This window comes from Peromyscus californicus, unplaced genomic scaffold (genome assembly GCF_007827085.1).
Source record: "Peromyscus californicus insignis strain IS unplaced genomic scaffold, ASM782708v3 Scaffold_15__1_contigs__length_86483966, whole genome shotgun sequence".
NCBI classification, from domain to species: Eukaryota; Metazoa; Chordata; class Mammalia; order Rodentia; family Cricetidae; genus Peromyscus; species Peromyscus californicus.
In genome coordinates this window covers 17,983,288-17,994,567 of record NW_026294447.1, presented here as the reverse complement: position 1 = coordinate 17,994,567, position 11,280 = coordinate 17,983,288, and positions in this window count along the sequence as shown.

Genomic DNA, 11,280 nt, shown 5'->3' with positions numbered 1-11,280 from the left:
TCTGCAATCTATGGTCTTTATTATGCTGAAATATGTTCACTAAACCTCTAGTCTTTCTGTGGTATCATTAGATTATTTATCTGAGATATTTCTATTGACTATCTCAGTACTTTTTTTTCCTTCTGTAGTGGTTTTCTTCTCTTGAGTTTATTTATCTTATCTTTCTCCTATCACGAATACATGTTGGACCTTGTCAAAAGCCTGTTCTTGAGTCACTTCAAATACTCATGTAATTTCTGTCACATTGAGTCTGTTTATGTTATAAAGTTCAGTTATTGATTTATGCATATCGAATCATCCCTGAATCTTTTGAATGAAGCCAATTTGATCAGGGTAAATGATATTCTAGATATATTTTTAAATTAGTTTTTCCAGAGCTTTATTGAGGATTTTTTTGTGTGTTTATGTTCAACAGGTCTCTTTCTTTTGTTTGGGCCTTTATTTGGTTTTGGTGTCATAGCAATACTAGAATAAGATTTGGAATAATTGTTGCTTTCCTTTCCATTTTAGGGAATAGTATGAGTAGTATTGTATTAGTTCTTCATTGAAGGTCTGCTAGAATACTGCAATGACTACAACTATGTTTTTTTTTTAATTGGAAATATTTAACTACTACTGCTATCTCACTGGATGCTATAAATATTTTTAAATTATTTATTTCCTTTAATTTTTAAGGCATATACATCTAGAAAGTCATCAATTTATTTTAGATTTTCTAAAGTAATATAATAAAAATTTTCAAAATGTCATCATATTCTCTGAATTTCCTCAGTATCTGTTTTAATGTCTCCTTTTTCTTCCATAATTTTGCTGATTTGTGCCTTTTCTTTCTTTTTGCTAAATTTTCTAAGAATTTTCTAACTTAATCTTCTCAAAAAACCAGCTATTCATTTCATTGATTCTTTTATTTTTCTATAAATTTCTATTTTATTAATTTCTGCCCTGATCATTATTTTTACCTATTACTTTAGTAATCGGTTTCTTTTTTGTTTTCTCAATGCCTTGAAAGGTATTTTCAGTTGAGATATTTGTGATGATTGTCTGAGTACTGTGCTCTTCTTTCTTCCAGTAGTCTCTTGAATGTGTTTATCTTTTTCTTCAGATGGAAGTGTCTTTTCCAGTACACTCAGAAGGGATGGCTTAGTGGCAATAAATTCCTTTAGCTTGCTTTTATCATGCCAGATTTTTCTTTCACCTTCAAATATGATAGATAGTTTCTCTGGGTATATTAGACTGAGTTGGCAATTTTGATCTTTCAGAGTTTGGCAGACAATGCAAGCTTTCTTGCTTTGGTGTTTTGAAATGAAAAGGAAACACTTATTTTGATGTGCCTACTTTGTATCTAAATCAGAACTTACATTTTTCAGATTTCAATATGCTTTGTTTTACATATTTAATGTTTTAGCTATAGTACTAGAGGGTTTCTTCTCTCATCCTGTCTGTTTTGTGTTCTGTGTGCACCTTGAATACGGATGGACTTTGCCTGCTCTAGGTTTGGGGGATAACATATTATTTTATTAAACATGTTTTCTATTTACTTTGCATGAAATAATTTTTCTTATATGTTATTTAATGGAGTTTCCAAGTTCTTGTGTCTTTTATTCACGCGTTTAAATCATAAATGACATTTACCAAATGATTTAGTTCTTCTGTTTTGCCCTTATGTCCTGATATCCTGCCTTCCACACGATCCACTTTTATTTGACCTATTGTAATTTTCATTTTCACCATCACTTCAGTTTGTTTTTTTAAGTACTTCTGTCTCTTTTTATTAAATTCTATTTTGATATAGTAGATTGACTTCCTTATTTTATCAGCTGCCATTCTCCCAGGAAACACTTGACTCTTTTTTGTGTTACTTTGCCATATGTATTCTGTAGCTAGAGTTTTTCTCTCCAGCTCCTGCCAGGCCCACAGTCAGGACAAATCTCTCTCACCCGCCAGTCCCCAACCGAGTAAACACACAGAGACTTGTATTGTTTACAAACTGTATTTCTGCAGCAGGCTTCTTGTTATCTAGTTCTTATATCTTAAATTAACCCATATCTATTAGTCTATAAGTTGCCACGTAGCTCATGGCTTACCGGTACCTTACATCTTGTTTTCCATGGCGTCGGCAGGCAGAATCTCTCTGACTCAGCCTTCCTGTTCCCAGAATTCTCTTCTCTACTTGTCCCACCTATACTTCCTGCCTGGCTACTGGCCAATCAGCATTTTATTTATACAGAACAATATCCACAGCAGTATTCTTTTGACTTTTACATCAGAAAATTCATCTATGTCATTTTGATTCAGGATAATTGCTACGGTGTTCTTGATTTTAGGAGAAGACACGTTTTCTTGTTGTTTTGTTTTAGTTTGTTTTGTTTTTTTCTTCTTGGCTTTAGGTCTGGGATTTGCCTATCTGGAGTTAGAATGTTAGTCAAGATTTTTTATTTTTGCTGCTGCTTTTTAAACTCATGTTGCTTGTCTTCATTTCACAGATGTGTTTGTAGTGTTCAGGAGAAACTGAATTACTATATAGCTATGCTAATCTACCTGTCTGTTCAACTTGTGTTCTGATCCACCTCTGTGAGTTGAGTATTATTTGCAATAGTCACTGCCCAGCAATTAATTCACTCTGATAATAGAATAGTAGGTTACTACAAAGCACAAACTTTTTAAGTACCTATTTGTTTGAGGGTAAATGGACACCAAATAGTACTATGCATAATAAGAGTATGATAGTATGAGTAGAAAGGAAAAGTTCTAAGCAATCATACTGACACTAATGATAAATACTGGGAGATGAGATGGGAAGTAGAGAAGAGGAAATTCATAGCAGTAAGACTAATTGAGGCAATGGAAAAGGTGATGATGGAAATGTGAAGATTTTGGCTAATGATAGAATAAAAAGTTGAGGTAAGGATACGTACTCAGATACTGTAAACAAGGTCAGCTTTGTGCTTTGGAAGATGTAACAGAAACAATAATGGATATGAGAAATGAGAAAGAAAGGAAAACCAAGAAAAAGAAAGGACAAGGGAGCAAGAACTATAGAGGACAGTGTTGGCCTGCTACAATGACCTTTCTTACTCTATAAATAAAAAAAAAATATAGCTGGGTGGAAATCTAAAATAATAAAATATTATGAAATCTTTGGCAGCTAAGGAATAGCTGTTTTGGGAAAGGAGACCTGGGTGGAGAGATAAAAATGAGATCACATGCTTGAAAATTGTTTTTGTGTCCTTGGTTGATCTGCATCTTTGGTTCCATGGTGTTGCTCAAGACTTTACTTTGTGTTTGTGTTTACCAGTATGGTTCTTCTGTCATAGGCCCCTGCTCCTTTTGTGAGGAGAATTTTCTTGACTTAATTCTGTGGGCTGTGGAGAGCGGAGGCAAACTCCTATTAAACTTTTCACTGTTTTCTCATAGTATCTGGAGCTGTTTGTGGCTGTGCAATGACCAAAACAACTGCTTGGAGTTGTGTTGTGATCCACAGTTTTACCTTTCTCCATTGGTGTGCAAATGAGGACTCTGGCAGCAGTCATTGGGAACCCTCTATGACATCTCTACCAGAGAAGCATCTGTCGTGTTTCTGGTAGAAGTCTTTCAATCCAGTATGTATGGAATAAAATGTAATTATGGAAGCAACCAGCAGAACTCAAGTCCAGTTATATAGAAAAGAAAGGTTATGTGTCTGTTGGTAGAATAGATTTGCTGGGCTCTTGATCAAATCAATTCAGGAACTGTAGAAGTAGACGAAGGAGTGGAAAAAAAAAATCATGTTCCCTTTCTTTACCCCAAACTGTAATGTCACTTGTCCCTAAACTGTGATTGATTACTTGTTTCATTGTGACTTCTAGTCTCCATCTTACTTGGAAATAAAAGATGCTCTCTGGAAAGGCAAGTATATAAATGGCTTGGATGATAGTTTGGCTAATGTGATTTCTGGTAGACTGAATTTGTCAGCAAGTTTTTTAAAAAGCAAACAAATGAACTAATGCTCATTCTTAGATGCCATGAGAGCTGTACAGAGCACATTTAAGCTCTTATTATAATTAAGTAGTTCATACTGTGAGCTGACAGAAATAATGAACATGAGGAAGGACAAAAAAGCGAGAAAACAACAACAAAAAGAAGACCTTTACTTGTAGAGCACTTGCTCATTATGGTTGTCAATACATACTTTTTGCCACCTTCAAGTGATCAACCACTAGCACACCTTCACTAAATGAATAGTTGGAAAAGATACAATTGACTCTCCTGGGATATGAGCTGAAAGTAGCACATTGGTGTATCTGAATTCTACAGTAACATTTATGAAAAAATGTATTATATGGAAGATTCTTTGTATTATCTCAATTAGTCTTGAAGTCAGTGTTAGAAAGTTAGTAATTGGCCAAGTGGTGGTGGCACATGCCTTTAATCCCAGCACTTGGGAGGCAGATTTGGGTGGATCTCTGTGAGTTTGAGTCCAGCCTGGTCTACAGAGTGAGATCCAGGACAGGCACCAAAACTACACAGAGAACCCTGTCTCGAAACCCCCCATGCCCCAAAAAAAGAAAGTTAGTATTCTTACTTTATAACCATGAAAACTGGAGATATCCAGGTAATTGACTTGCCTTCAGTTTATTAAGGTAAATAAGGAGCCAGAGCTTTATACCTAGGCCAAAGCATTTGTACATCCTATTCCAAATTCTCCATGATTATGACAAGGTAGAAATTTTTGAACTAATGTACTGCTACTGTTTTATTTTACAAATTCAAATGATCATCACAGGATGTAACAGAGGCAGCAAAATAAATCTTAAGATCAAGAAATGTAAGGTAAGCATTAATCCCTTACTCTCCAAGTTTATAAAAATAGGATATAAGAAAGGTATCTGTAAAAATTCATTAAATATTTTATTTCTCTTCAATCCAAATATGAATAAAAATATGACAAGACAGACATTGTCATTTTCATATTTTCAATAAAGTTTACACAAAAGAAACTTTTTCATTTCAGTGCCCTGATAGAACTCTGGGGCAATGTGAAGTATTTGGACAGTTATAATTTAAGAATTGAAAAGTTGCATCAGAAATAATTAATAAGGAGGAAATATGCTCTGTGTACTTGATTCATTAAAGAATAACTAAAGGAGCTACGAATATGTTTCATGAAAAAAATTTAAAATGCAAAAACACTGTGTTATTATGAAAATCATCATTTATGTTACTGACTGATACAGCTTTGAGGTATTTCCCACAGTTATAAATTCTTTCCAGTACATATCCAATTTTTAATCAGGAAGTGTCAGAGAGGAGCGACTCCCTCCTCCCATATTTATGCCTACTCTCTACCCTCTTTCCTTCCTCTCCCACAAGTATTCTTGCTGCTCCAGCACAGCCACTGTATGCAGTATGCCCTGGTTCTCCGAAGTACCTGCACAGTGACTCTGTGAACTGAAATCAGAGTTCTTCTTGCCTGGACCCCAAGACAGAGCTTACGAGAAAAGTCAGAGCCATGATACTGAGGGGGCAGGAGAGAGAGAGGAAGGAGCAGGGACTTGGAATAACATAAATGGTCACTTAATTTTTTCTTCATATCTTTGAGACAGAAAATTAAGATTAAAAACTGACTATAAATATTTACTGAGCACCTACTGTGGGTCAGGTACCATGCTGAGCAGCAGACAGACAATGGTAACTATAAATGACCAAGTTTGAGATCAAGACTACAGTCGGTCACACAAGTATCAGTGTCTGGATCCCCTCCACATCACACACATAAGTACACACAATTCTATGCCATGCCTGAGGCAAGTTTGACTCTGAGTAACCTGTAAAAGGCCTCCTTGTTCTTTACACTGAATATGCATCCTACAGCAACGTGGCATAGGGTCACTATCCTGTAGCAATGGATCCCTGTTGTTGTCTAAGACCTTCAAAGCGTCATGCTCAGCCAGGACAGCATGGGGACTGAGCACATAAAGCTGGAAGCCAGGAAAGTAAGAGCAAGGAGAATCAGGACAATGGTATCAGGAAGAAGAGGATGCTTTGATACACACACAATGAAGAAAATGAATGAGAGCCAACTTAAGTGGAATCTAAGATAAAAGCACCTGGGGGGGGGATGTCACACACACACAAAAAAAAGAAAATCATCAAATTTGAAGTTCTAGCATATAGAATAGTGAAATAGATGGATGATGAATTTTTTTTTTACAAATTAAGAGGGTACAAATAGTATTATAGGAAATGGTTCTATGATTAGCATAAAAATAAGTCTACACATCTGTCAAAATATAAAGAATTGTTTACTTGAGTTCAAACAAAAGATGGAATGAGAACACTGTATTAAGCAGTCTTGCAATGGATAGCAGGCAGAAATACGTAATATCCATGGTCATCCCAGCAATTAGTAGAATTGGCATATTTTGAATGGGTTATTAGTAAATGTATAAATGGCTCTGAAATGGATAAGTAAGATGGCTGTATACTTAATGAACCAAGAAAAATATGACCCATCCATGCTTAGAAGGGTCATATGTGACTATTCAGGCAGAAATTGGTGGCATCTGTTGCCAGTTCAGAATTTCACAGGGGTTGAATATCCTCATTTGTGTGGGGCATTAAATGAATGTGCAGTGCCCACTGATTAAAGCAATGAGATCTGCATTATATCAAATTTCTCCCTCTGTTAGGCCACAAGATGTAGTTGCTGTTCTTAATGGCACACTGAAAATTTACTTCCAGGGTCTGAGACCAAGACCAAGACTGCATGCTTGATGCTTGATTCGTGTGTGTGTGTGTGTGTGTGTGTGTGTGTGTGTGTGTGTGTGTGTGTGTGTGTGTATGTGTGTGTGTGTGTGTGTGTGTGTGTGTGTACTTGCTTGATCTCTCTCTCTGTCTACATATATATGAATGATAGACAAATCAAATCAATAGTTTACAGAATTATAATTTATGATGTATACTTATGAGATTCAACATGTTTAAATGGATAATTCTTAAGCTTTTAGTTTTAAAATTTAGAAATTGTTAGCTATCTTGGTCTGAGCCTAGCATTTTGGAAGCGGAGGCAAGAAGGTGGTCACAAGTTTGAGACCAGTCTTGGTTATATAGTGAGTTTCAGGCCAGCCTGGAGTACAGAGTGAAACTATTCTTTAAGAAAAAAAATTGCAAATTTCCAAAGCTATTACTTAAAGAACAACCTTAGTTGAGGTACTCCATTATATATATTGGATTCAAGATAGCTATGAAGATGTCGCTCAGCAACACCAAGAAACCATTAGAAAAAAAGCGCAATTCAAACAAAATATAAAACAAAACATATCTGTGTAGAGTGAGCAGGTATAATCAAATAAAACAAAGGTTTTCTTTGTTAAACATTTTGGTGAACAATAGATATATTGTAAAATTATAACCAAAGTTAGTATTTAAGAAAGAGAAACCAATGATAATCCACTTCTCAAACAGCAGAATCAGTATTTGTTGGCACATTCCCTCTCAGAAATAATTCCAAAAACAAGAAACATGAAACAGAAATAAAAACTCATCTTTGAAGAAATTACATCTGTACTCCCAAACCAAAATATTTATAGCTGCCAAATACAGGGGAAATCAAATGAATGTGGGGAAAAGCCAAGCCAGTGTGATTGCTGCTGATTTCAGCCACAGATGGCAGGGTGTAATTGTCCAAGTAAACGGTATATCCTGAGAGTCAGTACAGGCACAGTATGCACAGGCTTGAAGTAGAGACTTCTCTGGACTCTGTAGGGTACACTCAGTAATAAGAAAGGTAGGGCTTAATGAGTAAACAAGGGTCAAAATCTCTTTAAAATGCAGCACGCCAGGTTAGTGGGTAGATGAAGCAGGAAACAGTTCTGCACATGCTGATCAATGAAGTAGGAGACAGAGGATTATAATAATGACTACACATATGCAAACACAAGAGAGAGAGGGAGGGATTTCTGTATCATAGGGAGAGCAATGGATAGTGAAAAGTTATATAAATTTTTTCTTTAATTTTTTTATATTTGAAATTATAAAATAATTACATCATCTCTGTCTCTTTTCCTCTTTCTGAACCCTCCCATGTACCCCACCTTTGTTCTGTTTCCCATTCATGCCCTCATTAATTGTAGTCACATATATATCTGAATGTATAAATACAACCTGCTCAGTCTGCATGATGCTATCTGTTACATATAATTTCAGAGCTTGGTACTGGATAAACAATTGGGAGCGCTTCCTTGGGGAAGACCATTTCTCCTGATCTCAGTATTCCCCAGTTGCCTGTAGTTGTTTCTCTATGACTGAGGCCCTATGGTATTTCTCCCTTCTATGTTAGCATGTCCATTGGTGTTGTCATTGTTCAGGTCTTATTAGGTAGCCATGTTGATGATACTTCATGAGTGTAGCATCTCTGACATTTCTAGGAGACACAATCTCACAGCCAACTTCCTATTCCCTTGGCTTGATCCCTGAGGCTATGATGCAGGAGTTATTGTAGCTGTATCTGTTGCTTTGGGACACCACACAATCTCCTATTCTCTTCATTTTGATTGATTATAGTTTTCTGTAAAGGTCACCATCTGTTCTAAAGAGTATTTTCTTTCATGGGGATGAAAACTACACATATCTGCTGGCTTGAGGATAAATGTGCAGAAGGTAGTTAAGGATTATGCTGGTTTACTAAGGTGGCAGTTGCAGGTTCTTTTCCAAGGTCCATGACTTTACTAGCTTCAGGTAAGTTAGGTGGCTAAGTTCCTTGCATCACTGAAAAGTTTTTATTTCAAGTGAGAAGATGTCTTAGGAGATGGAACAATATTTCAAGAATAGAATGTTTTAATTATTCTTTTTTTTAAGGTTTTTTTTTTTTCATTTTACATAGCAATTCCAGGTCCCCATCCCCCGTGAGCTGGGGAATATGCATGGGGCTAAACTAAGCCCTCGGATTGTGGGCAAGAATTATGTGGCTAGATTTTTTTTTGGGGGGGAGCCCCTCACAGTGGGACCAGGAGTTATCCTGGGGGGAAGGAAATGGCTTTTTGGAACACATTCCCTGGGGTGGGATACCTTGTTCAGCCTTGACACAGTGGGGAGGGGCTTGGTCCTGACTCTACTTAGTATGCTAGACTTCTAGACTTCATTGACTCACTAAGGGAGGCCTTACCCTCTCTGAGAAGTGGATGGGTGTGGGATGGGGAGAGATGAGGGGGGCAGGGGAAGAGCAGAATGTTTTATTTAGTCATTATGAGCCATGTCTTTTTTAAAATATAATTTTATGTAAAGTCCCTATCCTCTAATGATAAAGAGCAATTGAGATGATGAGGCTGTAACACATGATTCCTTATGTTGGTTTCCTACAAGGTTGGAAAAACTAGTCCTTATTTTCCTCCCATGAAGTACAACAACTCATGGAAAGGGTCCTCTGGAACACTCTCTACTAGATGTTAGTCTGTGGCTATTGAATGAATTGCTTGGGTCTTTCTCTGGACAATTATTCCCCTCTCTCAGGCGCTCTGCCCCTGGCCTTTTCTCCCAAGATGGGCTCTGATCTCTCCTCTGTCCCCTGAATAATCTTGGCAGCTTCTAGTCACCTTCTTAACATACTTACACACATATCCACACAAATGCTCAGGATTCTTGAAGTTCTTCTGTACATTGAGAACTCTTTTCCTCTTAGTTCAGCAAAAATAATTTCAGAATACTGCAAAGAATGATATGCAAGGCTAGAGAAGATGATTGAAATCAAATTGAAGACCCAGATATAAGTCCACACTGCTATGGACACCTGATTTTTGACAAAGAAACCAGAGATACATACTGTAAGAAAGACATCTTCAACAAATGGTGTTGGTGAAAATGGATGGCTACATGAGGAAGAATCCAAAAAGATCCATATTTATCACCCTGCACAAAACTCAACTCCAAATGGATTAAGCACTTCATTATAAAATCAGAAGCACTGAACTTGATAGAAGAGAAAGTAGGGGATAGCCTTGAACTCATTGGAAAATGAAATGACTTTCTGAACAGAACACCAATAGTGCAGACATTAAGATCAACAATTAATAAATGGGACCTCATGAAACTGAGAATCTTCTGCATGGCAAAGGACACCATCATTTGGACAAAATGGCAGTTTACAGAATGGGAAAATATTTTTACCAACTACACAATTGATAGAAAACTAATACCTAAAATAGATAAAGAACTCAAGAAACTAGTTATCAAGAAAACAATCCATTTACAAACTGGATTCCAATCAGAGAATTCTAAACAGAGAATTCTGAATACAGGATACTCAAATGGCTGAGAAACACTTAAAGAAATGTTTAAAGTCACTAGCCATCAGAGAAATGCAAATCAAAACCACTTTGAGATTTCATCTTATACCAGTCAGAATGGCCCAAATCAATAAAACAAATGACAGCTGATGCTGGTGAGGATATGAGTTAGAGAGAACACTCATCCATTGCTAGTAAAACTGCAAACTTGTATAGCCACTATGGAAATTAGTGTGGCAGTCCCTTAGGGATCTGTGAATATCTACTTCAGTCTCTAGCTATACCACTTGAGAATATACTCAAAGAGTCCACATCCTACTACATAGATATTTGTTCACCTATATACATTGCTGATCTATTCATAACCACTGGAACTAGCTGGAAAAGCTAGATGTCCATCAACAGATGAATAGATAAAATGTGATATACTGACACAATAAAAATTATTCAGCTATCAAAAAAGTGAAATCTTGAAATTCACAGATAAATGAATGAGGCTACAAAAAAAACATACTGCGTGGGGCAGGGGAGTGTCTCTGCATCCTGGAGGACAGCTTTATATCCAAAGTATCCATATTTGATGCTGATTAGATGAATGATTAAAAAAAAATGAGCAAATGTCACTGGTGATGTGACTTCCAGGAACTTTCTTAAGCACAAGAAATAGCACTTCCTGCATTGAGTCTTTGATAATCAAAGCAACAAATACCATTAAATGTAAGCTGACAAATAGGAAATCTGAAATGAAGCTGGTGTTGACTGGAATAGTTTTTCTCCACTGTGAACTGTGTTAATTCTGGGTCCAATGGGCCCAATGTTTGAAAAGTCAGATGTCTAATAAATTATTTTCATGCTCAGAATTACAGATTTTTGTACCCTAGCATAGTATGGTCTTATTCTTTATTGTAAAATTTTAACAGCATTGTGACTTAAAATTTTGTCTCACTTTCTGAGTGGGGTGTGAGTGACTAAACTCATAGGTACTTTTAGAACCTGATAAATAATCTCATTGACTTTATTT